We start from the raw sequence: 5,834 nt of genomic DNA on the forward strand, positions 1-5,834 counted from the left end.
GACTTCTTATTGACGTTGTACAATTGTATTCATTGAAATGTATTTTTTAATGTCATATTATGTACAATAAAAATAAATTGAATGAGCTTGAGGAGATTCAGCACGAGCTTGGGGACTTTGAGAAGATTCAGCGCGAACCTGAAATTCTGGATTTCCAACTAGATCTTCTTCATCGTCACTCAAAAATCTGCTCCTTGGTTCTTCAAAGTTGCCTTTGAATGGTTTGATGAAGCAGAAGTCTCGATGTCTTCTGTAATTTCCCTCTCCTTTTGGATATCTTCTTGCTTACTTTGGGCCAGCCGTTGTCCTTCTGCTTTGGGCTGGGTGTGGACTGTATGATAATAATAGACTCTTGAGTGGAAGGCAACCACTAGGCGAGGTTAACGCCTTAGGCGTTCTCTACCACCTAACCCTTAGAGCTCCCCGGCAACTACACGGCTATGTTGAAAGATGGAGCTGGATACATTCGTACCAATGACAATGTCGTGAAGAAAGAACGATGGCCCAATGGTTCCAAGGATGTATACATTTGAAGTATACTCTGAAGTCAGCCATATTTCATCATGGTGATCAAATTGAGTTCGGCCACTACACGGCTATGTTGAAAGATGGAGCTGGATACATTCGTACCAATGACAATGTCGTGAAGAAAGAACGATGCCCCAATGGTTCCAAGGATGTATACATGGTCATTATGGGGGAAAAAAATGAGGTAAATCTTTTTATATATTTCGGAGCATTGAATCTTCGGAGCATTGAACCTTTGGCTCCACGTGGTGGTTTGGGAGCAATAGACTTTTGACCTTACACGTGTGGCAGTTTGTTGGGAACCTCGGCGCACCCCGCTCACTCGATCTACTCATATACGTTCCACCCCCAGCTGCGGCGGTAACCAATCAGAATCGAAGATTCTCGGCGACATCTCTGCCTGGTACCTATTTCGAGATTTTGCAGCGCGTGCTTCTTCAAAAGAAGAAAAAAATCAGCAATAGGTACATCAAACTTTAAACTTTACATATTACGACGAATGTTCTTGTTCCGTAGTTCACTTCAAAGCGGGAAATTCAAAGTAAGAGAACAAAAAACTTGAATTGTGAGGTAACCGGGCCCATGGAAACCAACTGTGGTAGCCAGTTAAATATACCAGTTCCCGTCAGAACACTGAAGTTAAGTTACGTTATGTGTGGTTGGTACATTAACGTTAATTTTACACAAAAAGAGTTGGAGGTTGGTTGATTTTTAAATTTAATGTCCAAATTATTACCGTACACAGGGCGTTCACATTACCGTCACATTACCGTCCAAATTATTACCGTACACAGGGCGTTCACATTACCGTCACATTACCGTCCAAATTATTACCGTACACAGGGCGTTCACATTACCGTCACATTACCGTCCAAATTATTACCGTACACAGGGCGTTCACATTACCGTCACATTACCGTCCAAATTATTACCGTACACAGGGCGTTCACATTACCGTCACATTACCGTCCAAATTATTACCGTACACAGGGCGTTCACATTACCGTATTTCGGCTTAGTTATATCGTACCTTTTGGCAACACTGAGTTTTGAGAAAAACAAAGTCGACCGTACCAAAGTGGGAAATTCAAATCAGGAAAACTAAAAAGATGAATTGTGATGTAATGGTGCTGGTACAAATTATGGGACAAAGTGGGTTTGATGGAACAGAATGGGTACTAAATGATGGGCTTTGGTACAAATTCCCAGCAAAAGTTTCAGTGATAGCGTGAAGTTAGCACCACAAAACTAAAACTCGAATTGTGAGATAACGGTGCTGGTACAAATTATGGAACAAAGTGGGTTTGAAAGTACAAAATAAGTACTAAATGATCGCCTTTGGTACAAATTCCCAGCAAAAGTTGTGGTGCTAACTTCACGCACCTCTAATTAATAGTATCTTACGATTATTTCATTTTATTTGTTTACATGTATTATGCCTAACTTGTGTTTTATTTAAATTGTTCAAAAACTGTTCCTATTATGAATAGTGGTTCTGTGAACTGTAGACCTCACTCAGATTCTTTTGCCTAAGCTGAGACTAACAATAACGTCCTCTCATATCGGCAATTTTATTGTTGTTCAACTTGGTACCTATTTGAATTTTGGACAAATTTAGGATTTAGAAAAATGTCCTGCTTTGAAAAAATGTCTTCTGGGTAATCCTATGTAAGTGACAGCAGTTAAATCTGCTGATCTTGCTGATCGATCTCTAAGCAGAAACTCGGTCAGCACGGTAGTCTTTTTCCTACCATTGCATGGAGCATTTGGTAATTCTCGACGATTCAAGTTTATTTAATTAATTATTAATTATTTCTTTTTATTATAAAACAGTGTTATTTTCTAATTATTAATAATTGCTGTTTTTAAGTTGGGCTTTTTGATTAAAGAAAAACTAAATTTACTTTATAAAAATAAATAATTATAATTTTTGGTAAAATAAAATATTGTCTTTTTTAAAAACCCACCTACGATCTCCGTAGTGGTAAGTTACATGGTCATTATGGGGGAAAAAATGAGGTAAATCATTTTATATATATAGAGCAAAATATCCGGGTTCGATTCCTGGCCTTCAGGACTAAAGTATGACAGAGCTCAAAAACAGCTTGGGACTCAGGAGGGTATACTCTTCATAAAGCCTATTACGTTCTGTTCTTATTTGAGAACTTATCAGTTAGATAGAGCTCTCAGTTGCTGGCCAAAATTTCGGCAGTTGTTTTAAAACTTTCCGAGATAGAAATTTGAGATGAGAAAACCTGCAATTTAGATTTTATTTTGGTTGTAAACGCCATACGCATTTATTTTATGTTATCTTCAGTTCTTCCCCGAGGCCCGTTTGCCGAGAATGCTTCTGGTTCGTCTGAAGCGGCCAGGCATTGTTCGTCTCAGCCAAACGCGGCGCTCCCTCTTCTCTCAGCGCGGTAGAGTCTTTCTACAACCAACCGAAGGGTTCATGGGGTGTATTCCACCATGTAGACAACACTGTTGGACGGAACATTCTCTCAGCGCGGTAGAGTCTTTCTACAACCAACCGAAGGGTTCATTGGGTGCATTCCACCATGTAGAACACTATTGAATCAACACTGTTGGACGGAACATTCTCTCAGTTAAAGGAAGTGACTCTCGCACTAACAACGCGGTAGAGTCATTCTACAACCAACCGAAGGGTTCATTGAGTGTATTCCACCATGTAGAACATTCTCTTTCTCTCTCTCTCCCTCTCTCTCTCTCTCTCTCTCTCTATCCCCCCCTCTCTCTCTCTTTATGATATTATATCTCTGAAAATATCCTTCTTCTTGTTCTCCTCCTCCTCCTCATGTGCTTTCCGCTTGCATCTCCTACTTCTTCTGATTACATTTCTTCTCCACCCTATCCTTACTGTTCTTCTTCTTTTCCACATTCCCTCTTCTTGATAATTCTGTGAATCGAATTATCATATTTGTGTTTCCTCTCCTTCATGCTCCCCTAGAACCTGCTGCTTGAAGAGTTCGAACAAACTCTTCAGCAGGGGGAGTGTGTCACGGGTTCCGGGTGTCGGGTCAGGGTTGGAAGCAGTCATGAGGGTGTCTAACATGGTCTCGAATCTCGCCATACCCTCCTCCAATTGACGGAGCCTGGCTGCCATGGTTCCGTTAGTCAATAGGTAGCAAGCTACTAAATTTGTTGGTTTACGGCTATAATCACATATGTATACAGGTATACAGCCTAGTTACTACCTCGCTAGGTTAGGAGTAAAAAAAAGTTTACAGTTTACATAAGTGTTTACAGTTTACAGCTTACAGTGTTTACAGCTTACAAAAGCAAAAATAAATACATAAGTGAATAGGTATAAATAATAAAACTAAATCTACGTTCGTACAAAGAAATTCAACCTATAATAATTTGCCACTTTCCCGATTTGATTAGTTTAAAAATGATAAAAATAAATTATACAAAATAAAATACATTATTACTTTCCTTCCTATAGGCAAGGAAAGTATAAAGGATAAAACTGCAGAGTTTACAAAGAAATCTCCTTATTTTTGATCTTGGATATATTTTCCATAAAGGAACTTAATATTAAATTCTGTACAAACTGTCTAAAAACCCTACTTTTGTCTGTTTACTTTAAAGTGTTACGTGTCGAAATCTCCTAATTTTTGATCTTGGATATAGGTATTTTCCATAAAGGAACTTAATATTAAATTCTGTACAAACTGTCTAAAAACCCTACTTTTGTCTGTTTACTTTAAAGTGTTACGTGTAGAAATCTCCTAATTTTTGATCTTGGATATATTTTCCATAGAGGAACTTAATATTAAATTCTGTACAAACTGTCTAAAAACCCTACTTTTGTCTGTTTACTTTAAAGTGTTACGTGTTACTTTCTGGGGCTTTCGTGATGATCGAGCACCCAATAAATTATTTTCCTGAATAGACAAGAGTAGGGGGTAATAGAAAGTAAAAATTCAACCGGATAAACCAGCATTATTAGTTAAGGTGGATTTCACCAATGACTTAATGAGAGATTTTACTAATGGGAGAATTTTATTCATCCAAAAAGGAGGAGTTTTTAAAAACTCCTGCTTGGATCATTAAAAACTCCATTTTTGATCATTTAAAATTTTCCCATTAGTGAAATCTCAGTTTAAGTCATTAGTGAAACCAACCATTAGTAAGTTATTTAGTTAATTAATGTCTCGATATTTTGTGCCGTCAATCTTCTTTGTTCCGGCAAAAGGAAAAAACAAAAGAAGAGATATAAACAAATAAGAATAAGAAATAAAAAATAAGGTAGTAAACATTAGGGGCGTTGGTTTCCATTTGGAGCCCAATATAGCAGCTTGCAAAATCTAGTTGGGCCGGCTCCTCCCCTCCCTCGCGGTGCCCCTTCTCATACCCAGGTGTTCAAGTGACACATCGCCAGTCCACTACTCCGACACTGGCGTAGGGGCAGGTAGATGGAAATGATACCATTGAGATTGTGGGATCATTCGCCCTTTAGCTACCAACGTTAGCTTATCAGTGTTATTACTGATACCTACTGGGTTGACGTGTACTGTGGGGAGGTTGTGGGGGTGATGGCTGAGAGAGAGAGAGAGAGAGAGAGAGAAAGAGAGAGAGAGATAAAGAGAGTTACCAAGAGTGAGTGTGATGGGGGTGTAGGTATTGAAGTAAGAATGAATTTAGAGAAGAGGTGAGTGGTGGTCGTGTGGGGGAAGGGTGAGTGGCAGGAGCGAGAGAGGGAGGGAGGGGATGAGCGGGAGAGAGGGAGGGCGTGAGAGAGAGAGAGAGAGGGATGTAGAAAGAAAGGGGGATTGAAAATGAGGGGGGGGGGGAGAAAGAGAAAGTGTCCCGCAGGTGGAAGGGTAGAATAGAAAAAATAAATAAATAAAAAATTGTAAGGCGTTCGGACGCGATGTGGGAGGTCCCATATTGAAAGGCAGGAGAGAAACCCACCTCCCAGCCACCATTCACACCAGCCCCCCTGTACCTACTCTATCACCTACGACACGGCCATCTAGTAGTGAAAGGCCTGAAAGAGAATAATACCTGCAAGTTTTCTAGATTACCATGGGCAGTTATAGAGCAGCAATGTTTGGGGTATCAGGTGCGGGAGCAAGGGGGCGGTTCCGTCGCTGGGTGATGGTGTTCCGAGGTCCAGAGTCCTGAGCAATAGCCGCATCCAGTTCCCGGGCGTTGGTGACGATGATGCGATGTCCTGCGGGTGTGTCCGATTTGATAACGATTTTGCCATCGCTTGTCCACACTCGTGGGATGGTGAAGTGTTCCCGTGCTCGGCGCAGAAGTGAGAGGCGGCTTTTTGT

Source organism: Diaphorina citri, unplaced genomic scaffold (assembly GCF_000475195.1).
Source record: "Diaphorina citri unplaced genomic scaffold, Diaci psyllid genome assembly version 1.1 scaffold1852, whole genome shotgun sequence".
Classification (NCBI taxonomy): Eukaryota; Metazoa; Arthropoda; class Insecta; order Hemiptera; family Psyllidae; genus Diaphorina; species Diaphorina citri.